Genomic DNA, 12,435 nt, shown 5'->3' with positions numbered 1-12,435 from the left:
CACCCCCACACTTTTAGATTATCTGTACAGAAAAAAATAAACATTTTTACCAGTGATTGATAACATCCCCTTCAGAGGTATTACACTTTAAACAAAGCATTATAGTAATGTGCTTTAAAATCGGATAGTTACCTGTTAAAATGTGTTTTATCCCACCTTAACAATCAATTTCTATTATGCAGCCAACTTCCGCTTGCGTAAATACGCACTCACGTTTCCCGCCTGTGCGTCCACATGTGTACCCGTGCGTCGCTATATATGCGTCCACATACTATTGTACTATGACACGTGTATACTTGCGTATGCAAATGTGTATCGCTGCGTACCTTTTGCACGCAGCTTGCCACACTCTGTTACACAACTCTAGTAATACAATAAAAAAAAAACACTATTTGTATTGTATTGTAGTAGTTAGATAAATGCTTCCACGTTCCCTTTGAGCACCGGAAGTCCCCTGCTGGAAAGCTTCCGCTACATGCTACCTAAACTTTTAGGCAGGAACGGAGCTTCACTTATGAAATGCAAATATTTTGCGAATTTTCGTTAACAATAACACTTTAACAATCAATTTTAAAACATTTCAATATAATATGGCTATTGACTATAATTTAAATGCTATGATTCAGATTGGATAGCTATCTTGCAGAACATACACTGATACAAATATCTATATAATAATAATAATATATATATACACACACACACACACACACACACACACACACACACACACACACTATTTATTACACTTCTATGAAACCCCTCACACAGCATATGTATTCATATACACATGCTGAATGAATGTAGTTTCTACAGAGCCTCTAATTTGCATATCAACAGATGTTCACATGCTTGTTGTTCCAGAGTGGTGGTTGAACAGGTTCATTAAAATTTCAATTGAGGGTTAACAAATCCCGGGGGGAAAAAACTCTTCTTCTGTGTGTAATTCTTTCATAAAGTATTTATTTATCTCACTATTACTATTACTCTCACTAGGCCCAATTGAAACACTATTTATAATTGACTATGGCATGGGTTAGTTAAATTCATTGGTAGCTTTTAAATGGTGTTGGATTTGTACATATATATTGTTTATTTGTGACAAAGGAAACAGATTGTTTAAACAAACTGAAAGTCAGCTGTTAGCTAAGTGGATAGAGAGTTACCTTATGTACCTAAAATGGCCATTGCTCCTCCCCCTTCCCAAGCCATGTGCATGGACAAAATGGTGATCACACCATGCGGCCAGAATACACAAACACTAGCTCTTTTGTCACAAATAAATCCCAAGTTATACAAGCACCGGAAGTTTGTTACTTCAGGCCTGCGTTAGCAGTATGCGAATAGGCCTCAGCATGCTAACACAGCTATATCATACCTATGCACCAACTTTTAAATGCTATTTAAATTTACTTAACAGCTAAACAATCCAATCTGAATCAAACACAATATGACTCACTGAACCTCGTGTAGCAACAATAAAAATACGCTGAAGCATTTCTAATATTGTGCGTTTTTGTCACACTCACACAACAAATAAATATATTGTCCCTTGATTCATATCAGCGCCTTACTGATACAAAAAAACAGCATGCGGTTCAGCAGCATCTAGATGCGTCCATCCTTAGCTGGTAGACCACAGCAGCATCTGTACTGCGCATCATTAAGTACGTGATGTCCTGGCTACGAGCCCACAACTGTAAATTTCTAATTATTTCTAAATAAATATTTCAAATGCCAGCGTTAATATATGCTGTGGACGCAAGGCGCATCTTACTACCATATATGATAAAAGTGCGCTGTACGTCGCAAACACTATATCCCTCAAGAGAAAGCAAGCACACGCACACATTGGAGGCTGAGGTCCAATGCTCAGATATGTATATATTTGATATTAAAAGGGTATTCATACAATATTACATATGTACAGTATATCTATGGTTAAAGAGCTACAATTACACAAGAAGCAGTTGTAGTTACATAAGGATCAATTACAGCCAGCATACTTCACCCTATTTGCTCAATGCACAGTCGTCTCCATCTCAGCAAGCAACCAACAGCAATGAAACAGAGCTTCCTGGGTGAGGGGAAATACCTATATACTTTGTACTGGGGGAGGTACATGTCTGGGACTGAGTCTTCTGTTATTAGTCCAGGGGAGGGAGATCTCTCATTCATGATGTGTTATTGATCAGTTTGAGGGCTTTTGTCCTAGGTTGCTGACACATGTGTCTTCAGGAAATCCTTTGTATTCATACATTTGGTCATAACTAATCGTTGCAATGTGCTACAATCTTCCCATAGCTATCAAATTAACACACTCATTCTCCTGATTATTTTGACACTAAGCATGATATGTTTATCTTGTTCCGTTCCAATAATACATATATATCTGATGTTACACTCTATTATATAAATACATAATGATGCTAAACATGTTTTGTCTATGTGTTGTATGAAATATCTGTTGAATATATCTTTGTGGCTTGTCTGTGTGAATGCGCATGCTACCATATATCGCTGTGCACGCTGCGTGTATGCACACGCACAGAGACTCATCTGTTTGGAGTTTGTATGTAGTGTGTATGTAATATTTTTGACTTCGACAGCACGTTGCGTATACACGCCGACACGCTATGCGCACAATGCAGCGACACGTGTGGCTGAATACACCTTATTCCCAAACAAGAATGGAATGCGACACCAGTAGTTAAATGTTATGCTGTGGTCCAACGCATCAACAATATTTACTCAAAAGATACAAGTAAAGATACAATATTACAGAGAAGAGCTACAACCAATAGTACATACATTTGTTCGCGAGCGCTCCCGGATCCAGGTCTCAGTCAGTCTTAGCAAGATGACCTTCAGAGAATAGACTGAGCCTGGTCAGGAAGCCTTTCTTTTATACAATGGGTCCAAATACAATACAATAGGAAATGTTAGCTCTTCTTCCATAGGTCAAGGGGCAGGTCATTTACAGTACATGAGGGGTCATAGGTTGGTTTGAATGAGTGGGCGATGCTTGGTCCAGGTGTGCTTGCAGGTGTTCGCCACTGGGTTCCCGCCGAATATCAAGAGTACAGTATTTACAGTATTTGTGAATATTATAATTGTGCGCATATCTATGCGCAGAAACATGCGATTAACTGCACATAACAACCGGAATGTAGAGCTCAAAATACTGCATATCTGGATACCAAACACTAAGTCCTAACCTTGCTCTGTCCCCTCACATCCTGTAAAGCTGTATAACTCTATTGTTCTACCCTTTGAGTAAATGTAACTTGCTGGCAACGTGTGTGGAGACTATATGTGTACATTCTGCACTATATGAATAGAACATTGAATATGTCTTTGTAGGTTTTTCTGTGCGAATGCGTATGCTACCGTCAGGGGTTAAAGTGAGCCGGAACGGGGCGGAACTGCGTTCCGTCAGTTCCACTTGGAGACGGAACGCAGTTCCTCCTCCTCTGGCTCACCTAACCCGGCGATGTGTCCCCGTCGCTGCAGGGAGATGACGGGCGCCCGCTGAGAGTGTGTTACCAGCGGGCGCCCGTCTTCCCGCACAGCGGCAGCCGGAGGCAGCAGCTCAGTACTGAGCCCCGCCTTCCGGCTCAGTCAGTGCGCGCTATGGGAGAGACGTCATGACGTCTCTCTCATAGTGCAGAGGAGCGGGCGGCGAGAGGACTGCAGCGGCCGGACTCGGAGCGGGGCTTGGTGAGTATGGTATGTGCTGTGTTTTTTTATTTTTTTTATTTGTGTAGCAGCTGGGGGGCAAACTACTGAGAGGTCATTACTACGGGGGCATTACTACTGGGGGGCAAACTACTGGGGGGCATTTACTGGGGGACATTACTACTGGGGGCCATTTACTGGGGGACATTACTACTGGGGGCAAACTACAAGGGGGCAAACTACAGAAGGGCATTACTACTGGGGGACAGACTACTGAGGGGCAGTACTACTGGGGGACATTACTACAAGGGGGCAAACTACAGGAGGGCATTACTACTGGGGGGCAAGCTACTGAGGGGCATCTACTGGGGGGCATTTACTGGGGGACATTACTACTGGGGGGCAAACTACTGAGGGCATTACTACTGGGGGACATTACTACAGGAGGGCATTACTACTGGGGGGGCATTACTACTGGGGGGCAAACTACAGAGGGGCATCTACTGTGGGCATTACTACTGGAGGCAAACTACTGGGAGACATTACTACTGGGTGCAAACTACAGGAGGGCATTACTACTGGGGGCATAACTACAGTGGCATTACTACTGGGGGCGTAACTACAGGGGTTAAACTACTGGGGTCATTACTACTTGGAGGCATTACTACTGGGGGCTAAACTACAAGGGGGCATAACTACAGGGGCTAAACGACTGGGGGCATTACCATTAATTGCATTACTACTGGGGGCACTACTAATGAGGGCATTGTAAAGGGGGCACTTCATAAGGGGCATCACTCCTGGGGTCATAAGGGGCATAATTATTTAAGGGGCACCACTACTATGGGCTCTATATAAGGGGCGCTACCACTGTGGGCATTGTATAAGAGGCGCTACTGCTGTAGGCATTATGTGTATTATGGGGTGCTACTACTGTGGACGTTATTACTATTGTGTAACACGCTCCTTTTTTGAGACCACGCCCCTTTTTGCGGTGCGCGCCTAAGGCGCGCGCAATACCTTTGTTGAATTGCCACCGTGGGAAGGGGGGTGAGTTCCACCACCTCTCTAGGACCACTTTAACCACTGGCTACCGTATATACTCATACCACGCGCCAATACACAAGGCTCGTGAACCTGTGTACGTAGCGTGCGTGTATGTGTATGCACGGCGAAAACACGCATGCACAGAGGCCACTCTGTGTGGTGTTTGCACGTGGTGTGTGTGTAATATTTTTGACTTCCACATTGCACTCCCTCCCTGCCTCACTCCTGCAGTCTCCCTTCCTAGCCAAGGCCCCAGCACCATCATTACACCCTCTTTATCCCTTCCTTCCAAATTAATCTTACCTCAACGCTACAGCAATCCTGATAATCTCATTCACGTCTCTCCCACAATCTCATACCCCCTATCCTGTGCCCTCTGGAATACCAGATCTGTTTGCAACAAACTGGCCCCCACTCATGACCTTTTCATTTCCAACTCCCTGCACCTCCTGGCCATTACAGAAACCTGGATTACTCCCCATGACACCACTTCTCCTGCTGCTGTCTCTGTTGGGGGCCTCACATTCTCACACACACGCCGACCTGGGGGTCGCCATGGGGGTGGTGTTGGGATCCTTTTACCCTCTAGCTACACATACCAACTTATACCTCCAGAACCATCCCTTACATTCTCTACATTTGAGGTCCATGCGATACGCCTCTACCACCCCACTAATCTTCGAGTTGCTTTCATTTACTGTCCACCTGTCATTTCCTCCAAATTCCTTGACAACTTTGCTTCCTGGCTTCCTCACTTCCTCTCTTCTGACATTCCCTCCATTATCCTAGGTGATTTCAACATCCCTATCGATAACCCACAAAACTACCTGCCTCTAAACTCCTTAACCTCACCGCTTCACTTGGTCTCTCCCAGTGGACCACCTCACCCTCCCATGTGTACGTGAGCTCACTGGATCTGGTTTTCACTCACCGCTGTGATTTCTCTTTCATCCATCTGGGGGACGCTGCACCATTACTTGTGGGTTAGAGGTGTGTGGTTGTGGAGTTTGGCACAGAACTATTAAAACCTGACTCCTCCCCCCTCTAACCCCTCCCATCTCCTTCCTGCCTAGCCAGCACCTCAGTTTTAGTTTTGTGCCTGTGGAGTACAGACACAGATTTTTTTCTCTGAAAGATTTTAGTTAGATATTTTATTCTTGGAGTGCCTAGTCCCTGTATACAGGTGGCAGGTACTATTAGAGTGGGGTTAGCTAGATTTTCCCACTCTATTCTGCTGCTGGAGGCCACCACACTTCGGTCACTGGGGCTGGATTCCTGTCTCTGAGAAGTCGGCAGTGAGGAGGTACTGGATAGACACAATCTGTCTCTGACAGTATTGGTCTATCCTTCCTATGTATATATATATCTATATTCATTTTATTGAAACTGTCCTCCTCTCTCTCTCTAAGGGGAGGTAATTTTTGCAATACACCAGTATAATTCACAGTAGATTTACATTGTGTCATGCTATACTTTTAGGGGAGGTAATTTTTGCAATATATAATATGCATTGCACAGTATGATTCATAGTATATTTACAATATACAACAGTACATGTCAAAGCATTGGACTACTCTACTGAGTTTATTGTTCATTTGTAGTGCATTTGCTGTTCATTTAAAAAATAAATAAATAAATAAAAAAATAAAAAAATAAAAAATAATAATAATAATAATAATAATAATAAAAAAAAAAAAGGGAATAAATTAATTAATTAATTAATTATGAAATCTACAAAGGGTAAGACCGCCTCGGTGGTTTATTTTTTCCTGCTCACTATGTGGATCATAGCTAGCGAAGGGAAGCCCGGACGCAGGTACTCTCTGTGTTTCATGCTCTGGTGCATCTGTGGCGGACCAGCAGGGAAGTTCCGCGGATCAGTCTATGCCTCCATGGCTACAGTGGAAGCTCTATGGGCTCAAAATATGGGCTCAATCTCTAAACAAATTTGTTAACTCTGCCGGCAGTTCTTCTGCTACAAAACGGCCACAGCCGTTGCCCGCTATAACTTTTCCGGAGGAGTAGTTGGAAACATTCCCATTGGAGGATGGGGAAGTAGACCCAGAGTGGGATGGTAAGATGAGTAGCTTTTGTACTAGCTCAGGTGTTAGATTCTGATATAAGCCATCCGTCAGACTCTTAATATTCAGAGTTCGGAGGTGGCGGGTTCTTCCTCTGCCTTTTTCAAATATAGAAAAGACAACTTACTTTCTTTCCCCCTTATTCACACTTTGCGGATATTTAAAGGACCCCTGGCTTAAGCCGGATTCTCCTTTCCCAGCCCCAAAAGAAATTGAAATTTATATATCCTTTTACAGAGGAGGATACAAGATGTTGAGAAACAGCCCCAAAAGGTAGACGCTCCTATTTCACATTTAGCAAAAGCTACGGTTATTCTTTTTGTACAGTCTGTGACGTTGAAAGATCCTACAGATAGGAAGATTGATACAATAATTAAATCTGTTATCTTTATCAGGTGTTTTTCTACGCCCAATTCTAGCTAGCACTTGGGTCCTCATGGCCGCGGATGACTGGCTGGCAGAGGTTGTATCTGGAATGCAGTCTCACGATCCATCGGAAGCCATCCAGTTAGCAGAACAGATTTAGGAGGCTCTTACTTATGTGAGGCCTTGTTAGATTCTACTGCGCTACAATCCCGTATTTCTGCCTTGACCGTGACAGCAAGACGGTCTCTTTGATTTCGGGTTTGGGAATGCCGTTTCTGACTCGAAACAGAACTTGACGGCGGTACCCTTTGAGGGTGAGTTTCTTTTTGGGTCGGAATTACAGAAGATTATTTCAGATACTACAGGGGGCAAGAGCCCTTTTCTTCCATTTGCTCCTCAGAAACCGAAGACCACGAGGTTTCGGTCTTTTCGTACACAGGACAGAGGTAGTTTCCATTCCTTTCGTTCTTTCTCCAGGTTCCCACGGAGAGAGGCATTCAGAGGTAGAGGAACACAGGCGGCTCGTAGACCAGCCAGTAAACCTGCCGACAAACCTACTGCATGACGGTTAACGATCTCTGGAGGGATCAATGACTGTGGGGGCTCGGTTACGGCAGTTCATGGAAGTGTGGCTCCTGTCAAAACCAGATCGGTGGGTGACGGAGGTCATATCCAGAGATTATATTTTACATCTCGAGGAACCAGTCCCATATCGTGTGTTCGTCACTCCTCTCCAAAACGCTCCCTCTAGCCGTCGAGCTCTTCTTTATGCAACAGCCACTCTCTTACGAAATGGAGTAATTCTTCTAGTTCCTGCTCAGAGAGAGGTCGGGGATTTTACTCAGGTCTTTTTCTTGTGGACAAACCGTTTCGGCCCATTTTAAATCTAAAAGGGTTTAAATCCATATCTCTCAACCCAAAAGTTCAAAATGGAATCCATCCGTTCGATTATCGCTGCCATGAAACCAGGGGAATATTTGGCTTCAATAGACATAAAAGGCGTCTACCTGCATGTTCCTATTTGGACGGGTCGTCAATCTCGTCTGAGGTTCGCAGTCGGTCCTTGCCATTTTCAGTTTCTCTTCCCTTTGGTCTATCCACGGCTCCTCAGGTATTCACAAGGTCATGGGCCGTGTGGTGACAATTCTGCGGTGCCAGGGTGTCAGCATTACTCCGTATTTAGACGATCTTTTCATCAGGACTGTCAGAGTTGATCCTTCACCAGAACTTGCGTCTCACGATAGAGACTCTATAGTCATTCAGATGTATAATAACTTTTCCACAGTCGTCTTAACTTTCTTCCCAGAAAATGATATTTCTGGGGCTCTTATTCGACGCCACTAACCAGAAATCGTTTCTTCCTCGCGGACAGGACCTCATCTCGAATTACAACTGATCCGCTTGTCTGTAAAGACTCGTCAGTCGCTTCGCTGGTGGCTTCACAGCCCCAATTTGACCAAAAGGGGTTCCGTTCATGACTTGGTCTTGGGTCATGGTCACCACAGACGCAAGCCTCAGAGGTTGAGGGGCGGTGTTTCAGACTCATCACTTTCAGGGGTTCTGGAACAGTCGAGTCGAAGTTACAGATCAACATCTTGGAGTTAAAGGCAGTCCGGTATGCACTCCTTCGGATTCAAATAAATGGTAAAGGGTCATCCAGTCCGGGTTCAGCCCGACAACGCCACGGCAGTTACTTAAATAAGCAAGCAGGGAGGAACTCGAAGCTGGACCGCCAGGAAAGAAGTCGCTCAGATTCTCACTTGGGCGGAACATTGGGTTCCGATCATATCCGCGATTCACATTCCAGGAGTCGAGACCTGGGAAGCGGTTTTTCTTAAGCCGTCACACGGTGCATAAGGGAGAGTGGGGGCTTCACCAGGAGGTGTTTCTGACTCTAGTAGCCCGGTGGGGGATACCCGATGTAGATCTGATGGCATCTTGTCTCAATAATAAACCTCCTCTCTACGGGTCGCGTGCTCAGGACCCTTAAGCAATTCTAATCAATGCACTGACGGCGCTGTGGCACTTTCAACTGGGATATGTGTTTCCACCATTTCCACTGATTCCACGTCTGCTTCAACGCGTTCAGAGAGAAGGTCTTCCAATCATTCTGGTGGACCCAGATTGGCCACGATGACAGTGGTACACTCTTCTGCACAATAGGGTCGTCAAGAAACCATCCCGACCCCCTCTGCTCCAGATCTTATGATTCAAGGACCATGTCACCACACAGGTTGGGTCGGCTGACTTTGACGGCTTGGTTCTTGAATCCAACATTTTAAGCGGAAAAAGGTTTTTCTCGTCCTGTTGAGTAAACGATGATTCAGGCTAGATAACCGGTGGCTTCTGGAATTTACCACGGAGTGTGGCGTATTTACATTGCTTGGTGTGAAAAGCGTGGTTTAACACCGGATGTGTTTAGAGTTTTCTCATCTGTTATCTTTCCTTCAGGAGGGTCTCAATAAGGATCTGAGACTTCTTCACTAATGGGGTCAAGTTTCTACCTTATCGGTTCTACTTCATAGGAGACTGGCTATCATTCCAGAAGTTCAGACGTTCCTTCAGGGAGTCCTTCGGATTCAGCCACCTTTATTTTTTTGGTTCCTCCGGTTCCTCCCTGGGACTTTAACTTAGTCCTTACGGCTTTTCAGAAATCTCCATTTCAACCTTTGGAATCTGTACAATTGCGGTTTATAACGTTCAATGTCTTCCGATTGACAATTGCCTCCAAAAGATGAGCATCTAAATTGGCAGCTCTTTCTTGCAGACCACCCTTGTTGGGTTTTCATGATGATCGGGTGGTTCTGCGAACAAAACCTTCCTTCCTTCCGAAGGTTGTGTCAGCGTTTCATCTAAATCAGGACATTGTACTTTCAGCGTTTACTCCTCCTCCTTCCGGGGAGGATTCCCATTTGGCTCTTTTAGATGTGCTTAGGGCCTTACGGATTTATTTATCTCGTACGAATTCTATCCGTCGTACGGATGCATTGTTGGTTTTTAATGGCTGCGTCCAAACGAGATTGGCCGGATTCCAAGTACACAGTGACTTGTTGGGTAACTACGACCATCACACAGTCTTCTAATGTTTCAGTTCCTGACTCGATTCAAGCTCCTTCGACTCCAGCTATTGGAGCTTCTTGAGATGTTCGCGGGGCTGCGTCTATTGAGCAGTCGTGTAGGGCGGCGACCTGGTCGTCTGTGCATATGTTTTAAAAAGGTTTTACCCTTCTAACACTTTCGGTTTGGAGACTGCCCCTGTTGGGCGTCAAATTTGGCGGACGGCTATGCCGTCTATGTCTCCCTCCTCTCATTTGCTTGCTTTGGGAAATCCCACAAGTAATGGCGCAGCGTCCCCCAGATGGATGAAAGAGAAATAGGGATTTTTGTTTACTTACCGTAAAATCTCTTTCTCTGATTCCATCTGGGGGACGCTGCGATCCCTCCCATATGTTGTCTGGTTTAACCAGTTAATTTTTTTCGGTCTATCTCCTTTGGCTTGGCTAAACGTTAACTGAGGTGCTGGCTAGGCAGGAAGGAGATGGGAGGGGTTAGAGGGGGGAGGAGTCAGGTTTTAATAGTTCTGTGCCAAACTCCACAACCACACACCTCTAACCCACAAGTAATGGCGCAGCGTCCCCCAGATGGAATCAGAGAAAGAGATTTTACGGTAAGTAAACAAAAATCCCTATATTTCTGATTTCTCCAATTCCCCTTTTCCCCTCTCTGACCACCACCTGCTCTCTTTCAACGTATCTGTCTCTGCTTCCCCATCTCTCCCTCCTAAAGGCTACCATCACTTAGCATAAAATTGAGGCTACTGACACCCCATCCCTATCCTCCCTGTTTGACTCACTTCTCTCTCCTCTTCTCTCTCTCACATGCCCTGAACAAGCCACATCCCTATACAATGCATCTCTTACTTCTGCCCTTGACTCTGTTGCTCCACCAACCACTATTCACCCTCGCAGATCAACACCTCAACCCTGGCACACCAAATGCACCAGATAGCTTTAAAAATGCTCATGTACTGCTGAGCGACACTGGAGGAAATCACGCTCTAAAGCAGACTTCCTCCATTTCAAATTTATGCTCTCATCCTTCAGTACTACTGCCCTTCCCCTCGCTAAACAATCATACTTCAAATTCTCATCTCTACCCAGTCTTCCAACCCCCGGCGCCTCTTTGCCACTGTTAACTCCCTCCTCTGCCCACCACCACCTCCTCTCCCTTCCTCATTGTCTGCTCTTGACTTTGCCACTTATTTCACATCTAAGATTGACTCCATACGACAGGACATCACATCCCACCAGACCAGCAACCAGCCACCACCCATCCCTTGCCACCCCTCCCCTTCCCTCTTACCAACTCTGACATCTTTCTCCCATGTATCTGGCGAGGAAGTCATGGCTCTCATCTGTTCCTCCCTCCCCACAACCTTCCCACTTGACCCATCTCTCCTCCCTTTTGCCTCCAAACTCCTTGAGCGTATTGTCTATACTCGCTTCCCTGCCTTTCTTTCCTCTCTCTCACTGCTTGACCCATTCCAGGCTGGTTTACATTCTCTCCACTCCACTGAAACTGCCCTCGCAAAAGTCTGCAATGACCTCCATGCAGCCAAATCTAAGGGCCACTACTGTCTGCTTATTCTTCTTGACCTCTCTGCTGCTCTTGACACTGTGGACCACCCTCTCCTTCTGCAAATCCTTCACTCTCTTGGTCTGAGTGATACTGCCCTCTCCTGGCTGTCCTCCTACCTCTCTGATCATTCCTTCTCTGTCTCCTCTCATGATGTTACCTCCCCCCCACACTTCCACTAACTGTTGGTGTCTTCCAAAGCTCTGTTCTTGGTCCTCTCCTTTTCTCTCTCTATACGTCCTCTATAGGTGAACTCTTTAGTACTTTTAACTTCCAATACCACCTCTATGCTGATGACACTCAAATCTACCCAGGGGCGGATCCAGAAGAAAATGATAGGGGGGGTACCATGGAAGGGGCAAGTACATTTGCGTGCGGCTTCGGTGCATGTGAGGTGACGCTTCTTATACAAAGCCCACAGTTGTAGCGCTCATTATGCAATGTCCACTGTACTGGTAGTGCCCCTTATATAGACCCCATAGTAGTGGTGCCCCTTTTGCAATGCCCGTATTGCCCCCAGTAGTAATGTTGCCTGTAGTAATGCCCCCAGTCATTATGCCCCCAGTGGTAATTCCCCTGCAGTCATGACCCCAGTAGTTTACCCCCCCCTTCAGTTTAGCCTCCCAGT

The sequence above is a fragment of the Pseudophryne corroboree genome, chromosome 2 (assembly GCF_028390025.1).
Source record: "Pseudophryne corroboree isolate aPseCor3 chromosome 2, aPseCor3.hap2, whole genome shotgun sequence".
Lineage (NCBI taxonomy): Eukaryota > Metazoa > Chordata > Amphibia > Anura > Myobatrachidae > Pseudophryne > Pseudophryne corroboree.
Note: the sequence above shows the minus strand (reverse complement) of the source record.